The 11,854-nt window shown below is 37.4% G+C and overlaps 1 long non-coding RNA gene across 1 annotated transcript; it reads left to right on the top strand.

The window, feature by feature from the left end:
* Positions 1-4,189: 4,189 nt before the first annotated feature.
* On the top strand, positions 4,190-5,689 carry LOC136238813 (uncharacterized). Its single transcript, XR_010693203.1, has 2 exons — positions 4,190-4,283; positions 4,515-5,689. It is a non-coding gene; the product is annotated as an uncharacterized lncRNA (long non-coding RNA).
* The last annotated feature ends 6,165 nt before the right edge of the window (positions 5,690-11,854 follow it).

Raw genomic sequence — 11,854 nt, 5'->3', positions numbered from 1 at the left:
TGCTGGGTGACAATTTCATGGCTACGTAGTTTGAGCTTTAGTTTCAGGTGAATTCATAATAAATGTAAGTAAAATGTGCATATTTTCATGAGTTTTATAAATTGATCTTGGCCTGGCATAAAGTTTAGTATTTTAATCAGAGGTATGGCTCCTCCACAAAGTGAGGGGGGGCATTTGTCCCAAATGCCCCAACCTGGATCTGCCATTGTGACCATCCCGTATATGGCAGCGTCTTTACATTGACTTTGCCCAAAAAGGAAACAACACTTTCCTAGTCTTCATTGACAGTCACTCAAAGTGGTTTGAAGTTATCAAAATGTGAAGTACTACAGCAGAAAAGACATGTGAAGTATTGCGACCAACTTTTGCATATTATATGGACTGCCAAAAGAAATGGTAAGCGACAATGGTCTCCAGTTCACTGCTTTAGTGTTCAGAAACTTATTTTAAGTACAGACATTAGTACCATCCAGCAGCAAATGGTGCTGCAGAACAATCCGTGAAAATCTTAAAGAGAAACCTGGAGAAACAAGTGTTACAAAAAAGGGAAATCTGTTGAGCCGATGTTGAACCAATTAGCAAACTTTTTGTTTGCCTACAGGAATACACCATACACAGTGGCTGGAGAGACGCCTGCATCATTGTTTTTAAAACGTTCACCAAGGACTAAACACTCACTAATTTAGCAGAAAGCAAACAAAGACAGCAAAAGCAGTATCATGATACCCCCATCTCACAGTTACGAGAATTCAACAAGGATGAGAAAGTATTAATTAAAAACTGTTGTGAATGTCCAGGAAAATGGGACAATGGAGAGATTGAAGAATGTTTTGGGCCAGTCACTTACTTGGTAAAATTTTGGGGGCCTCTAAGTTGTGTGACAGCCTGTCTTAATAGCTACAGTACAACAACAACCCCAACCCAACATGAGAATAACAAAGCTTTGAATACTGACACTTGCTCTAATACACACAAGTACAACACACGCAGCAAAACCTAATTGTAAAATGAACTAAGGTTTCCAGTATAAGCAGTACTCATGATTAATTCATCCATTGTTTACGTACAGCTACCAAGGTGGGATACAACTTCCCATTAGTAGCATTCTTTGCCATGCTACAGCATCATTGGAATGCAACTAGAAATTCCTCAACATTTTTGAAGTCTACCCAACATGCTACATCACTTGCCCTTCATTATAGACATGTCTAAATATTTCGAGAAAGAAAATTTTCAAATTTTGAAGTTTTGGGGGTTAGCTAACAGCAAAGATTTTATCCTTGACCACATTATAGTCTAACACATTTTAGAATGCAAAAGAATTAAATTAGGTAACATTGTTCAACCCTGAAATATTTGCCCTTCGAAATATTTAGACTATACAGTATATATAATATTATAGCCATCGTAAAGTTGCGACTGTGGGATGTGATTTTTAAAAGAACTGTAAAGCTACATACCATTTACCTGCACAATACATACTGTACAGTTTCATCGCCATCATGTTATGCCCCCAAGCAGACTTTACCAATTAATAAACAGCAAATACTTCAGTCTTTGTACTGCAAAGTACACATTATATATCGGATATACAAACCAATTACCACGTGCACTCACACATTGCTTGTTTGATAATCAAAACTATATAGAGCAATTAACTCCGCCGGTTTCTATGTACTGCATTGTTCTCTACACTGACCGATATTACAACAGCAAAACTTGTCTGCATGAACTGTGCCACTAGAGTTCACCTCAGATTTCACACCCTGTTACAAGAGACACACTTTGGCAATACTACACAATCAGACACCTCAACTCTCACGCATTACGCGTGAGACACACTCATTAGATTGTTGTCTCACGCATGGTTTTCCATCTCACGCATTGCAATTTCTGGAAAATTAAGTTCTTATGTAAGTTAATTTCACTCTCAAACCTTTTGGAAAAGTACTAAACAGTGCTCTAATGGCTAAAAATGGAGAAGTATAACTGAAAATAGCCATAGAAAGTTGTGAATTTTGCAATTTTTACAGGAATTTTTCTACTAAGACGAGACTTCAAGCAAATCTCACTTATTTTAACCACAGGTCTCACTTCTAGTGCACTATACAGGTTGAGGTCTCTGACACAATATTGGATAACTCAGACAGCTGGAAAAGATGGTGAAAACAGGAAGTTCATGAGGCATTCCTATACAAGTGAAGTTTAAAATAATATGGACATTTAAACATTAAAAACATATAAATGGCCAACAATTATAATTAGTAACTAGCTATTAAAGACAAAATACACTGTCTATATAGTAACACACTACTAAAAAATTATTTTATACCTGCCACTAATTAGACTAGGCAGATAGCAGACCTCCACAATAATCACCTCTTCTGTTTAGCCATGACAGTGAACAACATAGAAAACCAAAACCCACAATCAATTGTTACATGTGGGCCTTTGGCAGGTACAAGGAGAGCTGTGGTTGACATAGTTATATGTTAAGAAAAAAGGTCACTGTAATTTAGTAATTAATTCCATGCACTGGACAGACAGGTATATGTACCAATACAAACACCTACCCAACCCCATGCATCCCTACTAGGGAATATTGTACGAAAGACCTACCCCTTGGGAAATGCTCCACATTAGAAGTACCCATCACATGGGAAATTTACTATAGTAGTATCCATGTCTTGATCCATGTATTTGACAGAAGCTTAGAATCTCTCATATCACGTGTTGTATGTGTGGGGTACCAAATTTCAGCCAGGGACACACATAAATCCCCACCTATGCCTGGGGGGCTTGACACTGATAGGTGTATTAGTTCAAATAAGCTTTGGAAAGGAAAGGGCAGCCATAGCCGCCTCCTCTCATAAATTTTCCCTGTTATATATATAGACAGTAAATTGATTTGTACATCTGCTAAAAATTGCAAATACTTCATATAACCCTCATAACAGTCTACAACTTAAAGATGTGACTTGGAAAGTGCTTATATGAACTTATACCAATTAAGATATTGCCCTATAGTATGTAACAAGCAGCTAGACAATTCAGACAAGGGAATCATAACAGAGCTAGTGCTGAACCTCCATTTCTACGTCATGTACCTAATTCATGTGCCTTTAGCGTACGGAAAAAGAATAAAGATATTTGTATGTATTTTTCATAAGCAATTATTTTTTGCAAGCAAATAAAATTATTATGATGGTTTGAACAATTTGAGTTCTTTTCACTTTCACTGTGTACTGAAGTGTTTAGGGCTTTAGGCATAATTTTATTTCTGTATCATGCACGTGTTCTATAGCTTGTGTTGCTATGTATTTTCAATTTGCAAATATGGCAGGTTTTTGCTCAGTTAGTCGTTACTGCAAAAAGTATCAATACAAGTCCTGGATTGAATATGAACAGTTACAATTCCTATCATCAATAGCACTGTAGCTAGCTATGCGGTGCCAAAATAATCTGGATTAAAAATTTTTAAGCCAGCTAGGTGTTTAATCAATGTCACTGCATAACAGTTCATGGGAATATATTATATCAGGTGATTACTGCACCCACTCACCTCACTTAGTGACCCATCAATGTCTTAATATGATGGTTGTGTAGGAATTTATAAACAGGCAATTAAAGAAATCATTTTCGCACCCATTAATTTAGACCATTACGTTAATTGATGCATATATGTTTCAGATGCATGCTTATACGTACAAACATAATTGAACTTAAGCGTCCATCTAATTACCCCATGCAATGTTACATTTATGTATAATTGACATGGTGGGTTAGGACCACACATGGTGGGTTAGGACCACACATGGTGGGTTAGGACCACACATGGTGGGTTAGGACCACACATGGGGGTTAGGACCACACATGGGGGTTAGGACCACACATGGTGGGTTAGGACCACACATGGTGGGTTAGGACCACACATGGTGGGTTAGGACCACACATGGTGGGTTAGGACCACACATGGGGGTTAGGACCACACATGGTGGGTTAGGACCACACATGGGGGTTAGGACCACACATGGTGGGTTAGGACCACACATGGTGGGTTAGGACCACACATGGTGGGTTAGGACCACACCCGTGGGTTAGGACCACACATGGTGGGTTAGGACCACACCCGTGGGTTAGGACTACACATGGTGGGTTAGGACCATACATGGTGGTTGTGAACACCTGATGTTGTTTTTAAGAGTGTATGCTCAACTCTATTTACTATATGTAGTTATTATATATATACAAATTATGATGATTGATGGTTTATCTGTTACTATGTGAGTTGTGCAGGTTTGGAACACTATTATATACTAGCAGCTCATTACCAACTAGCTGGTTATGGTTTCACCTCAACGTCATAGTCTATGAGATTATAACATAATATCTGCTGACAGATTGTTGTACATATCTCCAAAACTCACATGCTATGGTTATTATGTATAAATTCCAATATTAATTAAGTGATATCTTTATAATGTCACACAATGTAATTCTTGCAACCCCTACAGTTGCTCCTTCATATAAAAGAGTGCTAATCTCGAATACATTCACAGCTTACAAGTGCATTGGTCAACAACAGTGACTGGTCATGGCAGGGGACCCCTTTGAGTCAGGAAAGACCTTGGTTTTCATGTGTATGGATGATAGTTCCACAAATCGCTATCTAGACTCTTCACCTTCTCTAGATAATAGGAAAGATCAAGTGTTTCTAAGGCAATCCACGGACTACACCAATCACTCTGGTACACACTGGGCAGTCGAAAAACTGGGTGGTGGCCTATACCAATTTGTTAGTGAGTCTACATCCAGTAATCGCCGTTATCTTGATTCAAGTCCAAATGCTAACCAAAATGTATCAGTCTTCCTCAAAGATTCCGGTGCAGGATCTGGTTCTAAGTGGGAGCCAAATTTACAGGCTGATGGCAGCTATACACTTCAGTGTCAAAATACATCAAATAACAAGCGATACCTTTTTGGCAATCCTAGATATAATGACAGGGGAGATGCTGTCTATCTTACTGATAACAATAATGCCGTTGGATCCCACTGGAAGGTTGGAGTAGATTATTTCACAAATCATGAAGTTGGAAGAATTGTGGAAAATGCTTACCCCAGTCTCAACATCCACATATTCAAGGCAGATCCTTCATATGGAACACTGGACTATTATCTTCTAAAGACCATCTGGGATTCAACAAAACTGGGTGACTATGATTACAAAAATCAAAAGTTTGACTGTGATGATTTTGCAGTCTGCATGAAGGATGCTGTTTCTAAGTATTCCCATGATCAAACTAAGCCAGACAATAGGGGAAGCCTTTGTGGGATAATGTATGGAAGAAATGCCCAAGGACTCCATGCCTACAACTACACAGTTGATCCATTTGGAGAGCTTATCCTCTTTGAACCACAAGATGGAACAATAATGCGCCATGATGAATATGCTCCTTATTTTTGCATGATGTAAAAAAGTTTGCTTCAGACTAGCTAGTTATTCAAATACAGATTGTTGTACTTTTGTATTGTAATGTATGGTGCGTCTATTAAGTTTATCATTTCCACTGTAGGCCTGTAGTGCATACACACCACACCATTGTAACATTAGATTTAGTGCTGCAGTTCACCTGTATGTACATGTGTAACACTCAGTCACTGTAAATTTAATGGGCATACATAATCTGAATATCTGCAAGTAATTACTTATACTGGAATGCCGACACTTTTGCTATCAAGTACTAAAGAGTTGGGCATTTAAATTTCTGCAGCTGGTGATCATGTGATACTTTGCTTACATTGTCCACAGTTTACTGCTAAACATGCAATGACCTTGCTAAACATTAATATTTGCGTTCTATCCTGTGTAAAACGTTTACTTAACAATGTGACAATGAGGCTATAGATAAACAAGGAAGTTGTGTATGGTTTAGAATCTTTTCTGTGCTATAATAATTATATTTTATGATATATTATGGCTTCGTGTTATTCTTACTTGACTGAATGTGTAAATCATGGTATCATCTATGGAAGCTTCAGTAGAGATACTAGAGTTTAATAGAGACTTCAAATGGTACCCCAAATATCACGCAACAAAACAGCTTTCACAAGTGTTGGTCAGTTATGCTGTATAGGCATAATCAAAGTTAAAGTCCCAAATGTGCCCTAAGAGCGACTCCAAATGATTATAACTTTACTTCACTGAATTTTCTGACTAACTGACTGATACCTTGAGCCAAGCAAATTGACTATGATGATTTTTCACTGTTCAATGTTGCTGCTTAGGCCTGAGACAAAGATTCCTACTAGATTGATTGCAGGGACTGATTCTCATACTGTTCTTCATTTGTATCACTGTGTAAAGGGTAAAACACAGCTGAAGAAAATGAAACATGCAGAATGGCAACTCCACTTTTAGTAATAAATGGGGCACACATTCAGATGCAAAATTAGCTTTATGAAAACCTTGTACTTCAAGGATACATGAGAGATTTAGTACTTGCATAAAAAACATTATAAGCCTCAATAGAGAAACTACAACATTTTTACAGTTTCTAGCATCAAGTATATATATTAAGTTTGTAGCTGATGATTGACAAAACATTCCATTTTAAATAATATACAGTGTGTAAAGTGTATATTGGTGTATGTCGCTTTCTTACCATGTAGTAAGCATCTTGTCAGTTTCTTGTCATGTAGCAATCATCAGCTACTGTAGGAAGCTCAAACTTATATTAACTTGTGGGAGTATAATTATGTCTTTAACTACATCACAAGTCTGCAAGTGAGTTGGGGGAGTGGTAGTAATATTAATTACCCTTCCTTAATCTCGTCCTTCAAAGATATGTACATGTGCTATCCTCTACTGCATCTGGTGGAGCACACAATATCAACAAGAGATGTGTTCATTATTTCACCACAAGATCATCACTGAAGGTGGCATAGTCCAAAGAAGTGCTTGGTCATGTTTACTGTACTGCCATTACTGCAAAGTGTGCCCCACCCATTTGTGATGTCATCAGTAGATATGTAATGTTATATGTTAGTCAAAGAAGTTTGAGCTGACAGAGCAACAGCAAGTAGTGATGTTGTCCTTGTTGAGGAGAGGAGCTCCAGTCCTAGGCAAGGAGAGAGTAATAACAGTCAGGGACAAAGGTTCCTACAGTTGGAGAATGCTAAACATCTTTTTGCCAGCTCATCTGAAAACTTGAAATTGTAGGGTAAGAGAAATAAAGTAAAGCAGCTATTATACAGTACTACATATACTCTTCTAACATTTGAATGTGTAATTTGATTATGTCACACTGTCACATTTATGTCCAATGTAATGCTGTCCTAACAAGAGATACACAATAAGACTAAAAGCCTGTACAGAGCCCAAATAAACTTTTTGTGCTAGAAATGCAATTTATAGCCTGAAGCGATGTCCTAGAAGTTATTGAAGGTTGTAAGGTCACTGTGATGGCACCAGACAGGTGTGTATATATCTGGTCAATCTTTTTAGATGAGATTGATATTGCACTGTATGCTGTAGTGTGGTATGAGCATGGTGTAACAAGCAGAGGGAAGGGGGAACTATTGGACTAGATCCCCTCCACTTTTCAAGAGAGCGGTCGGTGACTCTAATTAAACAGTCAGCCACATAATTATGATAGTATAATATGATCACTGTGTGTTGAATCCTTTTTCAACATAAATAACTACCAAAGTACGTACACCCCCATCTAAGTTCCTTTAAAGGAGATGCTCTAGACCAGAAGTCTCTAACCTAGCTTTTCTAAAAAGAGGAAACATGTTCCCTGCATGGTGAAATAATTCTCAGAAAGTCTTGAAATCAGTTGCAACATACATAGATTGACTTTGCTGGTTGTATTTTTAGTGATTGTAAATTTTAACATAGCAATCTTACAGTTGTCTAGAATTTGAAATTTCACTTTACACTTAATATGCATGCCCTTTTTGTCAGTGCAGGAATTACCACTGCTCACTCATTGACTATTCATTATTCACAAGGTCAATCTCAACAGACTAAATAAATTTTCTTTTTGGGGAAGGGAGAGTGAGAGGTAGGGGGAGCCACAAAGATTTATTTTTATCTCGATCACTTCAATTGTTAAAGGTATGCTGAATTTCAAATACTGAGCTGTGCTCATGGCTAACTCTTCTCTATGAATCCTGTATAGTTAACCTCTACAGTAAACGGTGTATGTTCCACCATAAAAAAGCCAACAGTAGAATAGTGTTATGAACTAAATATTGAACAGGAGTTCACTTAGCAGTGAAATAAGCTAATGAAATATACTTGGAAGACACATGATGCAGACACTTTTAGTTAAGGTCTCAAAGTATCCCTTAGTACGTAGCTGCTACACATATTACACAGAGAGAAGTTACACACTGTTGTGTCATTTTGCTACATAACCAGTTCCAGCAGTTCAAGACAACTCCTGCAGACTTTGTGATGTAGTGAAAGATGACCAGACACATACTCCCATGAGCCCCACCCCATGAGCTTCCTACAGCAGCTGATGCTTAAGAAAGTGACACACCGTATATTATGTAAAAAAATTTGAAGTGGAAAATTTCGTCAATTCTTAGCTCCAAACCTTTAAAACTTTGTATGCAGATAGAAACTTTAGAGAGAAAATTTAGTGGTTTTCTCCTTGAGGTTCAATGTTTTTATGCAAGTAATAAATCTTTTATACATCCATTATAGGATTACATCTGAATGTGTGCCCTAACTCAAAGGTGGATCTAGGATTTCATAAGGGAAGGGGAAGGGTGCTAAGCTAGAGTGGGACTAATTTAACAAATGTGGCAGGAGCTATAGCTAGTGTGAACTGCACTCAACATGGGGAACACAATTTATCTAAGAAGTTTAGGGGCATGCCCTTCACAGAAAAATTTTGCTTTCTGAGATTAAATTTGGCAATAAGCAAAAGAATTGTGAGCCACTACAAGTGAAATCAGTATTTTCTAGCAGTCGTAACTAGGTGTCTTGTGAAGGTCACAGCGTAAATGCTGCAGTATGGCTTAAGTTCAAAGTTGAAGTTCAAGGAGTCGAGGAGTACAACCTTCAGAAGCTGTATTGATATATATTTAATTCTATTTGATACTACTACTAACAACACTAAAAGATGAAACCATGATCAGCAATATTACTGAACCTATGTAGCAACTGTTTTCAAAGAATTTTGCAATTTATTTTCAGGGCAATTATTTATGGCTTGGAATATCTCATTCATACTATATATGTTTATATTATAAAGCATCTCCTTTGAAAAATTGGAATTAAAGGTGACAGTGTACTTAGTCATTTATCTTTATAAAGAACAGCATAATTAATTGCAAAAGGAGGCACTTAATGAACCCCAAGTATCAAGTTTGTAGCTATAACTTATATTTGCCACTATACTTTAACCAGAAGATATCTTTAACCAGAAAATATTCTCAGAAAAATTGATACAGTATAATTATTTTAGAATTATAATTTTTAAGCACTTGGTAACGGCAGGATGTTTGGCACAATGGTGACATAGCAGTGTACAGGGCAAGAAGAAATATAAACATACACACTGGTCTTTGTCTGTATAGTTTTACTGATGGATGTTCTATTAGAATAGTTGACTGTTCTATTAGAGTATTTCAATTTTTAGCTTAGTGGTTTTACCTCTGAAATATAATTTTTACTCGTCTTGTTATTCTTAGAGATTAGCTCCTTCCATCTTTTCATTTCCCATGTATGCATAAGATGCAATTGAACTGCTACTGTAGCTGGTACTGAAGCTGGTACTGTAGCTGGTACTGTAGCTGGTACTGTAACTGGTACTGTAACTGGTACTGTAGCTGGTACTGAAGCTGGTACTGTAGCTGGTACTATCTGTTTTGCTAGCATGCACATAATGGGGCTACTTAAGTACCCCACGAACCCTTCTAAATTTGCCTTTGCTGAACTATTACTAAAAGCAGAGGGCCATTCTGTTTCATTTTCTTCAGCTGTGTTCTGCCCTTTAAACAGTGATATAAACAAAGAACAGTGCCCAGAGAAGCGTTTCTGCAATCAATCTAGTTACTAAGGAATTAAGTCATGTATGATTTTTGTCTCAATGTCGAACAGGAAATCAAGCCTACAGCATTATTAGTCATTGCTTGGCTGAAGGTATTAGTCAGGTAGTCAGTAAAGTATATTTCCTATGGAAGGTAATTTGAGTCCCTCTTGAGGCATGTTTGGTTTGATTATGTCTATACAATATGCTGCCACACTGTATGCCCCCCCTGCTGAAAAATAACTTCTAAAAATTCTTGGGGGAAGTTGTAGTATAGATTGGCATCGTTATTTTAGGAGCCTTCAAATTGCAAAAATCCTGTAGCTTCTGAGGGTTGCACCCCAGACCCCCCCTGAAGCTCTACTTTACATTACAGCCATACAACAATAGTCATGGTGTTCCCTACCTTGCCCCCCCTGTAGGTCAGGTCTAGAATCGCCACTGCCTGCATTACATACATACGCACAACACAATACAACAATAACTAGTTATTATCACACACATAGTGTGGATGACATTATGTAGTGTGTACAGCAAATGACAACTGTGCTCTGATCCAGTACAATACCTCACTATATAGCTCTTCCCCCAACTAAGTATAATTGATAGCTTCCTTGCAAAAACAAAACAGCCTCATGAATGTCCCTATGACTGGTTGTTTACTGGAAGACAGATCGGTAGGCACCAGCCTATTATGCTATTAATTTTGCCTATTATGCTATGCTGTAGTGCTAAAAAAATTATGCTCAAGCATTTTGCCACAGTTCCCATGTTTTGTTACTTTCTAATGGATAATGATAACTTTGGCTTATAAGCAACTGAAATGTACTCATTGTGCATTAAGAATTTGGCTACATTGTAAATTATAATAAGTCATGTCAAATAATTACTTAATGCCATATCAGTGGCATCGACTGTTCTGTTATTGTAAGTCAACCTTTTTCTGTGGAATGCATTTTTGCTTACAGTATGACAATTATTCTGCCTATTATGCTAGCATTATGCTTGATGCTTTCAGGCACCTATTATGCTCAAAATTATACCAGCATAATAGGCTGGTGCCTACAGATCGGTAGCTAGCAAAGTCTGATACATCCAAGGGACCAACCCAAATCAATACAACTATCTACTATGATGCTTTATAAGGCCAGGCAAACTTGAATACTTGTTTCTCATCCATTCGGATTTCCATGCAGGAAGGAATCATTATTTTTTCATTATCCATTATTAAAGAAAATGCTACAAATCAAGCTGTCTGTTACTATAAAGGTTAGGTAAAGACCCGGTACTTATGTTTTTAGGTACAAGTGACATTTGCTGTGCTGTGATTGCCATCCTTCTTAGCATCAAAAAACATGTGCATGTGATGGATGATAGCAATAATGAAATTAGGGTAAAAAGGGATGCAGGCAGGGATGAGAAACAATTAATTAAGTTTGCCTGGCCTAATGTCAATCAAATTAAGAGCAACATGCATGCAGCTTTGGTTTTAACCAAACAGAGTTAGAGTGTTCCTGTATTCTGCCCAGGGCACTCTAGTAAAATGATCTACTCATCTTGGAACTCTTCAATCCCACACTGGTTCGGTGACATAATTTTGTGGAGTGAGAACATGTAACTTTTTTTGATAAATTCTGGTGGCTTTGCAGATGTTGATGTGGGAAGCTTAAGAGAAAAAAATTAACTTTTAACTTGCTATCAAGCATTACAGCTCCCATGCAGGAATTATGTTTACATGGTTAATACTAAATCTTGTGGGGAGCCATGTTTACAAAAGTTTGGGCTTTTCCTGCCAAAAAAACATCACC

The sequence above is a fragment of the Dysidea avara genome, chromosome 11, assembly GCF_963678975.1.
Source record: "Dysidea avara chromosome 11, odDysAvar1.4, whole genome shotgun sequence".
NCBI classification, from domain to species: domain Eukaryota; kingdom Metazoa; phylum Porifera; class Demospongiae; order Dictyoceratida; family Dysideidae; genus Dysidea; species Dysidea avara.
This window is presented reverse-complemented; position numbering and strand designations above follow the sequence as displayed.